Raw genomic sequence first — 11,720 nt, forward strand, 5'->3', positions numbered from 1 at the left:
GCAAGAGCAACCACCTCCTACCTTCCATGGTCTATATTCCAGGCATCCTGCAGCTTCACTTTTTAGAACACAGCAGAGAAGAGAGCAAGCAGTGAGGAGGTGGTGCCTGAGGGCTGCACCTGCATGCAAAGTCATGCCATCACAGTGACTGTCTGGATGTCATGTGGCTACTTAGGGTCTCCTGGATGTCTGGGTTATCCACGCACATGTCACATGGTCACATGCACATATGTGAGCAACTGGCTATGCCTAACTCTTGTTACCCAAAATGTTTGATCTTACAGAGGCTACAGCCCTACAAACCAGGTGATATTTAATCTCCTGAGGTTGATGACCCTGAAGAACAGTTGTTTCTGGGCCAGCCCAGATCTTGTGACCTACTCACAAAAGGAGAACACAGGGTTTGTTTGCTAGGGCCAGTTGCCTCCATAATTGCACGGTCCCTCGAAGGCAGGCAGGAAGTCTCCTTCCACCTCTGGAGCACTGGGAGGAGCTGCAGCTGGACAAGGTGGTGAAGACACAGCTTTGTCTCTGCCAGGTGCATTGCTGGACAAGCTACCCCAGAGGTCATGGACCACACAGGCTCATCGACCAAACTAGTATGCTGGAATCACAAGGCTCTTTAAGTAAATTTGAATGGCACGGTGAGAAACAGAGGGGATGAGACAGAGGAGCACATTACCTGAATCCAGGGGTACAAACATTAATGTGCCCAGTCTCACTCTGTCACATTAGCCTTTCCTGCTTGTGGGGACCAGAGTCCCACACCTGGAAGGGCCTGGGGCAAATGGCACACACTGGCTCCATCAGACAGTCATGGGGACAAGTATGCCTTGTCTCAGCATACCTGCACAGCCCTCAGTGTTCAGATGATCACCTGGCCTACACTGTACCTGAAATATATTCCAGTGCAGCAGTTTGACCCCCAACAGAGAGGCTACAAGGAAGATTGTGGCTTTGAAGACATGACTGCAGGTAACAGAGGACAGGTTCATCTGGGACTTCCAAAGGCAGTGTCTATGTAAGGTGGAGACCCCTTTGTGACACAGCTGGCAGTGAGGCTGGAGATGCAATACCTCTATGGTCTGAAAGGCCATGTGCCCCCCAAGCTTGTGTTAGAATCCCAGCACCCAAGATGATGGTGTTAGGAGAGGGGCTTGTGGGAGGTGCTTAGTTAAGGAGGATGGATCCTCCATGGATGGGAGTGGGGCCCTTACAAAAGACCCCACAAAGCTCACTCACCCCTCCCCCAAGTGAGGACATGGCAAAGAGGTACTGTCTGGGAGCCAGGAAACATGCTCTCACAGACACCTTATCTGTGGGCATCTTGATCTTGGGCTCACTACTCACTGAGGGCAGAGGGGATGCACAAATAAATGCCTCCTGTCCCCATGGGGAGAAGATTTAGGGGTTCATGCAGCCCCTTGGGCAACATTCTGCACTGCCTGGACTCATGGTCAGGCCCCAGCCTAAGCCAGACCCTGCTCTCTACTGTCCTGAGATGTGTCACCCTGAGCCAGGATGCCCCCTACACCAACATCCCACAGAACATGCAGATGATGAGGCAGGGGGGTGAGGTGTCTCCAGGGCACAGGCCAAATGGCATGATGGTTCTGTTCCCCTCCCCAACCTGGTCTTAGAAAAATTCTCAAACTTCCTAGATGTGGGCAGCATGCAGGGCTCAAGCGTCAGAGGCAGCACAGCATGCATGGAAGGGCAGGTGGCACTGCCTGAGGACTCTGAGCTTAGTGAGGTGATCCCACAATGCGGTCCTAAGAGATTCTCCGGGGGCCTGGACACCCTTGAGAAACAGAGAATCAAGAGACAGTGTGTGCCCTGTGCAGAAGTAGAAGGGGTTCTCCATGGTGATGTCTCTTCCCAGTGGGCACAATGCTGAGTGAATGTTCATTCTCCCACTGTGAAGGCACAGGATGGAGACTGAGGCTTTCAGAACTAACTTCTCCTGAAGCACCTCTCTCATGCTGCATGCCCTCCCTCGTCCCATGCTCTGCAAGAGCACTGCCCAGTGAGCCTGCGAGCTCTGCCCCCTGCACCACAGCAGAGGGGAGAAAGGCCTGGAGGCTTCTCTGGTCAAGGCCCCCCTGGCTCCTTCTGGACACAGTGCATACTGCCCTGCCTCTAGTCCTGTGAGTCTGCACGAGGCTCTTCGTGGCCTCCTCTGGAGGCCTCTAGCTTCACTGTACACATGGTGTCCAACACAGGCACATGGCTAGGTGGGGCTCCAGAGAAACAGCATTCTGCTTCAGGGAGGACAGATAATTATCCCATGTTGGCAGAACAGTCAATTTTCTGGGTCTGAAGTTTACAAACAAAATCCCTCCCTTTGAGAAGGCAGATTAACAATGGAATACCTTCTATATTGCTAGCTGGGTAAATAATTTGTCCTGAAACCAATCTCTCTATTCTTTAAACAGGATTGGGGAGGGGGGGTTGCATCATTGTTTCTGGAGTCCAGGCTAGCAACAGGGAATCTGGCAACAGGGAAGGAACCATGAAGGAACATTCTCAGAGATGAAACGGACAGGTGGTGATGTTTAGGGAGGAGTCTGGGGATAACAGCAATCAGGGGCCTTCGAGGAGACCCCAGTCCCCTCAGTCAGGGAAGATTAGCCTTCACGGGGCTCCTGGGAAACTGCCTGCCAGTGGGGTAGGGGAAGAAGGTGGCTTAGGAACCCTGGATTTCCCACTACTAATAAGTTAATGAAATGAACCAAAGATGTTAAACAGGGAAACAAGCTGGCCCACAGAGGCTAAACCAGGAGAAGGAACCTGATGCAGTAAACTTCAAAAACAAGAAGTCCTCCAAAGAAAAGAGGTTGCAGAGAGACACAGCAAAGCTTGGCTCCCAGCTCCTGGGAGGCTCTAGACCTGCACACACGTGAACCGAGAGGGCATTCTAAGCTCTTACTTCCTTTATGAAGAATGGCCTTGGGAGAAACCAGTGCCAGAAAAGCTTCTCATCTAAGGTGAGGTCCCATGGGCTACCCTGGATGGGAAAGCCACCTGCACCAGCCCCTTCAAGGGATACACAACACCCAGGCTCAGCCCTAAGGGGCCCACCTAATAGATGTGAGGAAAGAATGAATTTGGAGCACATGACTAGCACAGAATTATAAAGGTAGGAACCCAGAATAAGACCATAACATTTCTATGGCTGGGATGGAGCTACAGATGGGGATACTGAGTCAAAACTTAACCCTGACCCACTTCTTTAGAAGGCCCCTGAGCCCATGTTCTAAGCCTGACATGCACCCTAACATCCGTACTCCACTCAGCCCTCCAGGCAGATCACTGCACTTCTAGTGATTTGGCCACTGCCACACCCCTCGATGTAACCCTAATCCTAGCCAGTCTCTGGCTTCAAAGGGGCTCATCTTTTAGGTCTGAGGAATGAATGATAGAGGGGTCCATGATCAGCACAGAATTATTCAGTGATGAACCCAGAATTACACCATGACATTTCCACGGCTGCTATGGATGTGTAGATAGGGATCCTGAACCAAAACCTGACGCTGGCCCAAACAATAGGTTGCCCCCTGAGCCTAAAGTCTAGGCCTGACCCATAGCCTAACACCTGTCATCAATTCAGTCCTCTGGAGAGGTCACTGAATGGTTGGTGGTTCGGCCCCTGACACCTCCTGAGACCTAACCCTAACCCTATCCATGGCCTGGCCCCAACGGGATTCCACATCCTAGGTTTGAGGAAAATAACAAAGTTGGGGCCCATGACTGGTGGAGCATTATTCAGCAAGGAACCCAGGAATTCATCATGACATTTCCAGAGTTGGAATAGAGCTGCAGAAGGAGATCCTATGCCAAAACCTTACCACCATCAACCATCTCCAGATCCTAAACCCTAAGACTGTCCTGCACTCTAACATGCGCCCTCAACTCAGCCCCCTGTGGAGATCACTGAACTGGTGTCAGTTTTTCCCCTGCCACCTCCTGGGACCTAATCCTACCCCTAGCCAAGGCTCTTTCCCTAAGGGGACCCACTTCCTTGGCCTGAGTAAAGAATGGATTGGTGGCCCATCACCAGACCAGGACTATTTAGCAAGGGATCCAGAAAATCACCATGACATTTTCACCAGCAGGGATGGAGCTGCACAAAGGTATCCTGAGCCAAAACCTAAGCCTGGTCACACCATTGGCTGGCCCTTGGACCCAAAGCCTAAGCCTGACCCACACCCTAATACACACCATCAACTTAACCCTCTGGGGAGATCACAGCACAGCTGGCCATTTAGCCTGTTGTCTCCTGGGACCTTACCCTAACCCTAGCCATAGCTTGGCCTGAAGGGGGTTCCACCTCCTAGGTCTGAGGAAATAAAAGATTTGGGAACCATGATCTGTGAAGAATTAGTGAGGAACTCAAAAGTTCATCATGACTTTTACATGACCAGGATGGTGCTGCAGAAGTGGATCAAGCCAAAACCTAACCCTGGCATACACAATCATCAGGCTCTGAACTCAAACCCTAAGCCTGACCTGTACTATAACACATGCTCTCAACACAACCATCCAGGGAGATCACTGTAGTGCTGGTGGTTGAACCCCTGACACCTCCTGGGACCTAACACTAACAGGGCTCTGGCCCTAAGGGGGTCCATCTCCTACGTCTGAGAAAAGAATGGATTTAGGGTTGGCGACTGGCCCAGCATTATTCAGCAAGAAACCCAGGAGTTTGCCATGACATTTGCAGGGTCAGAATGGAGCTGCAGAATGGGATCCTGCACCAAAACCTAAGCCTGGAACATACCATCAGCCATCCCCTGATCCCAAACCCTAAGTTTATCCCACACCCTAACTCACGCCCTCAACTCAAGCCTCTGGGGAGATCATTGAACTGGTGGTGGTTCTGCTCTTGCTGCCTCCCAGGACCTAACTCTAACACTACCCATTGCCTGGCCCCAAGGGGGTTCCACCTCCTAGATCTGAGGAAACAATGGATTTGGGGCCCATGACCTGCACAGAATTATTCAGCGAAGAACTCAGAAGTTCACTATGACATTTTCAGGGCCAGGATTGTGCTGTAGAAGTTCCATGTTGACCTGTGAACAGTCAGTGTGGCCATCAGGATGAGATAGAACGCTGACCAATCCATCTCCCAAGAAGCAAGATCTACTTCTAGAGGAGGATGGACTCATCTCTCCCATAATCACTGGTGGAAGTAGGGGGTGGTTAATGAATGCTAAGGAAGCAAGTAGGTGTTCACAAGCAAGGTGTTCTTGCTTTACAGGTGAGGTCTCAGAACCACCAGCAGCATCCCCCTTACCTAGGAACTTGTTGGACCATGGAGTCTGGATGCCCACCCTCTGCCTGACAACTCAGAACTTGGATTTGACAAGATGCCCAGAGTGTGGGGTGGCAGCCAGCCCCCAGTGAGGCAGACAGGAATATGCAGAGGTAGACTGGGTGGTCCATATGGGAGCAGAAAGTCAATCTTCACAGCACAAATTTGCCACTGGGAGTTAAAGGCAAGGTCATCAGCCAAGAGAAGTGTAAAGAAACAGGGTGCGCTCCTCAAGGAGAGTGGTTTAGACAACAAGGGAGAGAGTGTGCCATGTCCACAGGTGTGGATGACTCTCCCTTGATGACAACACACGGTGGAGAAAACCATGAATGTGTCCCCAATCCATAAGGTGGCAATTTCATCCACCTGTGCATACATTTTAACCTAGACATGAAAGCGGGATGTCTGATGCAAGCTTGGGAGGGTTGCAGAGCCTGTGTAGTTGACAGGGAAGGCAAAACAGTGTTTGAAATTATGCATGAGCTCTGCAGGGGAGGAGCTTGCTAGGGGCAGGGGGACAGGAGGGAAGGACCACAAGACTCAGGGCTCAACAACACTGTGGTAGATCCAGGGGTGTGGGAGGGAGCACTAGAGCCATGGGGGTGACACAGGACATGGTGCACTGGAAGTCAAACTCAGAGACAGTGCATCTGCAGGTGGAAGGTTGCATCTCTGTTCTCTGATGGCTCCTGGAACTCAGCCTTTGTGGTTTGATTTATTTTCATTAGGGACATTTTGGTGATTGGTAATGTTTATCCATGTGGTTTTATGATTTAAAAAGTAATATTGATCTACTATAAAATTAGAAACTTGTAGAGAAATAAGCCCAGTCACCCCTGAAATGCATGCGAGCATCAGGGGCCAGATGCCTGGATATCCCACCAGCACCCGCAGGTGAGGAGAGCCAAACATCCTGCAGGCTACAGAGCTTCATAGGTGCCTCTGAGGGGTGGTGAGGTTGGAATCCACTGAGAATCAGATGTTCAGGTTAAGGTGGCTTCAGTTAGGACTGGGTGACAGGCAGGGATCCCGGGAACATCAAGCTAAAGGACTCAGAATCCGAGCATCCAAACTGTCTGGATGTTTTCCACTGAAGAGCCAATGGGTCTTTCAGGAAGTTCTCATAATGAATAATAAAGCTGTTTGCCTGGATCAGTCTCCCAGAATAGGATGGTAGAGAAGCAAAGCCCCCTTATGTAAATGCTAATCTCTCCCTATGTGTGTGGTTCCCCCAGGACATACATAACTAAATGTTGCATCATAATTTTGCACACTGTTTGCATAATTTTGTGTGGGTTACAATTTATGACAGGTCATATGGACAACACCAGAAACAATTCTGGAGACTGAAAACATCGTCTTTCTCACAGCACGCTCCTCACATATCTCTAGGGCTCTGTTTCAACCAGATTTCCTATTCCAGTGGGGCCTCAGGCTCTGGAGTCCCCAGCACCCACCCCTGGGTCAGGTCAGTGTCTGTCCTGTTCCCAGCATCCACATGGTGACTCACCCCCCAACCAGGGCCAGCCCCCTCCGCCCCTCCAGGAAGTGGTCACAGGGAGCACATCAGTGATGCTACGGCCCACAGGGACAGTTCCTGAAGATCCTGGGTGCTCCCAACAGGGCATGGGCTGCACAGTATTGCTCACGCTATGGGAGGCATGTGCCTGGGATGAACACAACACGTGCTTAGGGTGCATGCGTGTGTGTGTCTGTGTCTGCATCTGTGTTTGTGTCTATGTGTGTGTCTGTGTCTGTATGTAGAACCCTGGGTGTGTCTGAGTTTTACTGGGATTGGTGCAGAAATAAGCACAGAACCCTCATCAAGAGAATAAAAGTTTCCATTATCTCTTTGGATGAAAAGTTGGAATCTTCACACTATCTGATAAGTACAACTGCCATGGATCTCACAATGGGCACAGAGCTTTGACACATTGTTGATAGTTGTTCCATTGGTAACAGGCACATTTTTGTTTCTGGAGAGCTGTGTTGGTGTCATGGTCAAGCCCATCTCGTGGTCTGGGCAGTCTCAGAGGTATGAGGAGCTCCTGCCTGGGCTGCAGGCCATGAGTCCCCAGGGACACACATGCCCACCTGCCCAGGGAGCTCCAAATGGCCAACAGGTTGTCCCTCAGCACAGCAGGCAGGAGGTTGTGACAGTGGCCACCAGGACATCATCAAGTCCTGACTTCAAAGAACCCAAAAAATACAGGCTTCTGAGGAGGTCTGAGTCTGAGGGAGCGGGGAGAACCTGGGGAGAAGGCCAGCTCAGTGTCATCTCCACGTGGCAGGGACACTGCAGCCCCATTACTTGGGCATTTCTGAGCTCCCATCGGCCTCATGTCTACAGGCTGTGTGTGTTTCCCAGAGGATGTGGACCCTCCATCAAGACTCCCTACATTGCTGAGCTGAGGCTGCCCATGTGGCCACATCCCTTGGCCAAAGGATGTCTCTGCCCTGTGTACTCATTAGCAGTGATGAGTGATTTTTGGTAGTCAGCAAGCACCTGAACCCAAACCCTAAGCATGACTTGTATCCTAACATGCACCCTCAACTCCACCCTCTGGGGAGATCACTGCACTGTTGGCATTTGGCCCCGGCCACCTCCAGGACCTAACCCTAACCCTAGTCATGGCTTTTGTTTTAAGGGGGTCCACCTCCCAGGTCTGAAGAAAGAATGGATTTGGGGCCCATGACCAGCACAGAATTATTCAGCCAGGAATTCAGAAGTTCACCAGGATATTTACTCAACTGGGACGGAGCTGCAGATGTGGGTCATGGGTCCTGCGCCCAAACTTATGCCTGGCCCACAGCATCAGTGGGCTCCTGAACTCAAACACTTCCCTGTTTGTAAGTCTCACAAGTTCTAAGTCCAGTTCTCCCGAGATCTTGGGAGACATATTGCAGGACCTAGGTAGGAGCCAGAACTTCCTAGCCCATCCTCTTTCAAGTATTGTAAACAGGCAAGGATACACATTTCCAGATGCAGGAATCCTGGTATCACATCTGCCCCCCTGAAAAGCAGGCAGGCTTTCCTGTTGGCAAATCTCATGAGATCTGATGCCATATGTCAAGAAATCTAAGTCCAAATCTCACCAGTTCTCATATGAAATATGGTGGGAAATGGGCAAGAGCCAGAACACCCTTGTCCAGCCTACTTGGAGCAAGGGAAACAGTCAAGGATTTCCATTTCCAGATTCAGGAGGGCTGGGACCACACCTTCCACCCTGAAAAGTATCCCAACTCCCCTGTTGGGAACTCTCGCATGACCTACAGCAAATCTCATGAGTCTTATGTCCAAATCTTGCTAGATCTTGAGTGACATATCACAGACACAGGGAAGGAGCTGGAAGTCCCAACCCCAGGTTCTTTCCAGCAAGAGAAACAGGCAAAGACAGCCATGTTCAGATTTGGGACTGCTGGAACAACACCTGCCCCCCCTTCAAAGCAGCCTGGTTTACCTTTTGGAAAATCTCATCTGATTTAAAGACCAATCTTGCAAGATCTAAGGCAAAATCTCACAAGAACCTGGGTGATGTCTGATGGGACTAAACATGAGCCAGAACTCCCTAGCCGACTTTCATTTGGGCATGGGAAATAGGCAGGGATGCCCATTTACATATTGGGGCTACTGGGACCACACTGCCCCCCCCCCGAAAAGTACCTGGCTTCCTTTTTTGTAAATCTCCTGTAACCCAGTGCAAATCTCATGAGATCTAACTCCAAATACCAGGAATCTCAGGCGACATAGGGCAGAAACAGCAGAAGACAAACTCCCAAGCTCAGCTTTTTGGGGAAAGTGGCAAAGATGACTGTTTCTGGACTCAGGATGACTGGGACAACACCTGCACCCCTAAAATACAACCATGCTTCCCTTTTAACAAATCTCATGTGATCTAGGGCAGATCTGGAGAGATGTAAGACCAAATACTGCAATATCTCAGGCAACATATCATGGGGAATAGGAAGGAGCTGGAACCCCCTAGCCCAGCTTCGTTTGAGCAGGAGAAACAGGCAAAGATGGCCATTTCCAGATTTTGGGTGGCTGTGACAACACCCACCCCCCTGAAATGGAGCCAAGCTTCCCTTTTTTCAAATCTCATGTAATGTATGGCAAATCTTGCCAGATATAAGGCAATATCTATGAGATCTAAATTCAGAACTCAAAAAGATCTTGGGTAACATCTCAGGGGAATTTGGCAGGAGCTGGAATTCCCTAGCCTAGCCTTGTTGGGGCAGAGGAAACAGGAAAAGATGCTCCTTTCTGGATTGGGGATGACTGGGAATAAACCATGCCCCCTAAAGTGCAGCCAGGCTTCTTTTTTGCAAGTCTCCCATGACGTTGGGCAAATCTCACCAGATCTAATGCCAAATCTGGAGAGATATAAATCCAAATCTCAAGAGATTACAGACGACATATTGAGGGAACTCTGCAGGAGATGGGATTCCTAGCCCAGACTCATCCCATCTGGGAAAGATGGCCATTTCCCTATTTGGGACATCTGGAACAACACCTGCCCCCTTGAAAAGCAGCCAGGCTTCCGTTTTCACAAATCTAGTATATTGAATGGCAAATCTCGTGAGATATAAGGCACAGTCTCTTAAGATCTAAGTCCAAATCTCGAGATATCTCAGGCGACATCTAGCAGTACTTGGTAGGAGTCAAAACTCCCTAGCCAACCCCTTTCTGGCAGGGGCAACAGGCAAGGATGGCCACTTCTAGATTCAAGATGGTTGGGACAATATCCATCCCTGTGAAAAACAGGCATCCCTTTATACAAATCTTGTATGATATATGGCAAATCTTATGTGATCTAGGGCAAATTTCAATAGATCTAAATCCAAATGTTGTGAGATCTTGGACAGCAAATCTCCCGTTATCTAAGACCAACTTGCAGGAGGTCTAAGCCCAGATATCCTGAGGTCTCAGGAGAAACAACAGGGGAACTCAGCAGGAGCTGAAACTCCCTAGCCTAGGCTCTTTTCAGTAGGGGAAACAGGCAAATATGGCAATTTCTGGATTCAGGATGGCAGGAAAGACATCCAGCCCACTGAAATGCAGTCAGGCTTCCCTTTATAGAAATCTCATGTAATGTACTGCGAATTTTGTGAAATCCAAGGCAAAGTTTCCCAACATCTAAGTCCAAATCTCACAAGAGCTCAGACGACATATCCAGGGAACTCTTCAGGAGCCAGGACTCCCTAGCCCACCTCTTTCAGGCAGGGGAAACAGACAAGGATGACCATTTCCGGATTTGGGACTCATGGGAGAACACCTGCCCTTGTCAAATGCTGCCAGGATTACCTGTTGTCAAATCTCACATGATCTAGGTCAAATCTTGTGAGATCTGCCAAATCTCACGAGATCTTGGAGAGCAAATCTTGTGAGATCTAAGTGCAGATCTCAAGAGATCAAGGGTGACACCGGGCAGGAGTTCAACAGGAGCTGGAAGTCCCCAGCATAGCCTCACTCGTGCAGGAGAAACCATCAAAAATGGCCACTTCTGGATTCTGGACGGCTGGGACCACACCTATCCCCCTGAAAAGCAGCCAGGCTTGCCTGTTGGGAAATCCCAGATGATCTAGGGCAAATCTCATGATATTTAAGGCCAAATCACTCTAGATCTAAGTCCAAATTTCCCAAGATCTGGAACAATGTATCATGGGAACTCAGCAGGAGCTGGAACTCCCTAGCCCAGCCTTGTCTGGGCAGGAGAAATAGGCAAAGATGGCCATTTCCAGATTCGGACTACTGGAACAAAACCCGCTTCCCTGAAACGCAGCCAGGCTTCCCTTTTTGCAAATGTCATGTGGTCTAGGGCAAATCTAGAGAGATGTAAGGCCAAGTCTCACAAGATTTAAGTCCCAATATCATGATATTTTGGACGACATATCAAGGGAACTCCGCAGGAACCAGAACTCCCTAGTCTAGGCTCTTTCAGACAGGGAAAACAAAGATGACATTTCCAGATTTGGGTCAACTGAGAAGACACCCGATCCACTGAAACACAACCAGGTTTCCCTTTTCACTAATATCACACAATGTATGGCAAATCTCCTAAGATCTAAGGCAAAGTCTCCCGACAACTACGTACAAATCTTATGAGAGCTCAGAAGACATACTGAGGGAACTCCTCAGCAGGAGCCAAACTCCCTAGCTCAAACCAGTTTGAGCAGGGAAACAGGCAAGATAGCCATTTCCGGATTCAGGATGGCTTGGATAAATTCTGCCCCTGTGAAACACTGCCAGGCTTCCCTTTTTATAAATTTCCTGTAATGTATGGCAAATCTCGCATGATCTAGGGCAAATCTCGTGAGATCTAAATCCAAACCCTGCGATCTCTCGGATGGCAAATCTCGAGATATATAAGGCAAAATATCGCGACATCTAAGTCTAAAATCTGAA

Source organism: Panthera onca, chromosome A2 (genome assembly GCF_046562875.1).
Source record: "Panthera onca isolate mPanOnc1 chromosome A2, mPanOnc1 haplotype 2, whole genome shotgun sequence".
NCBI classification, from domain to species: Eukaryota; Metazoa; Chordata; class Mammalia; order Carnivora; family Felidae; genus Panthera; species Panthera onca.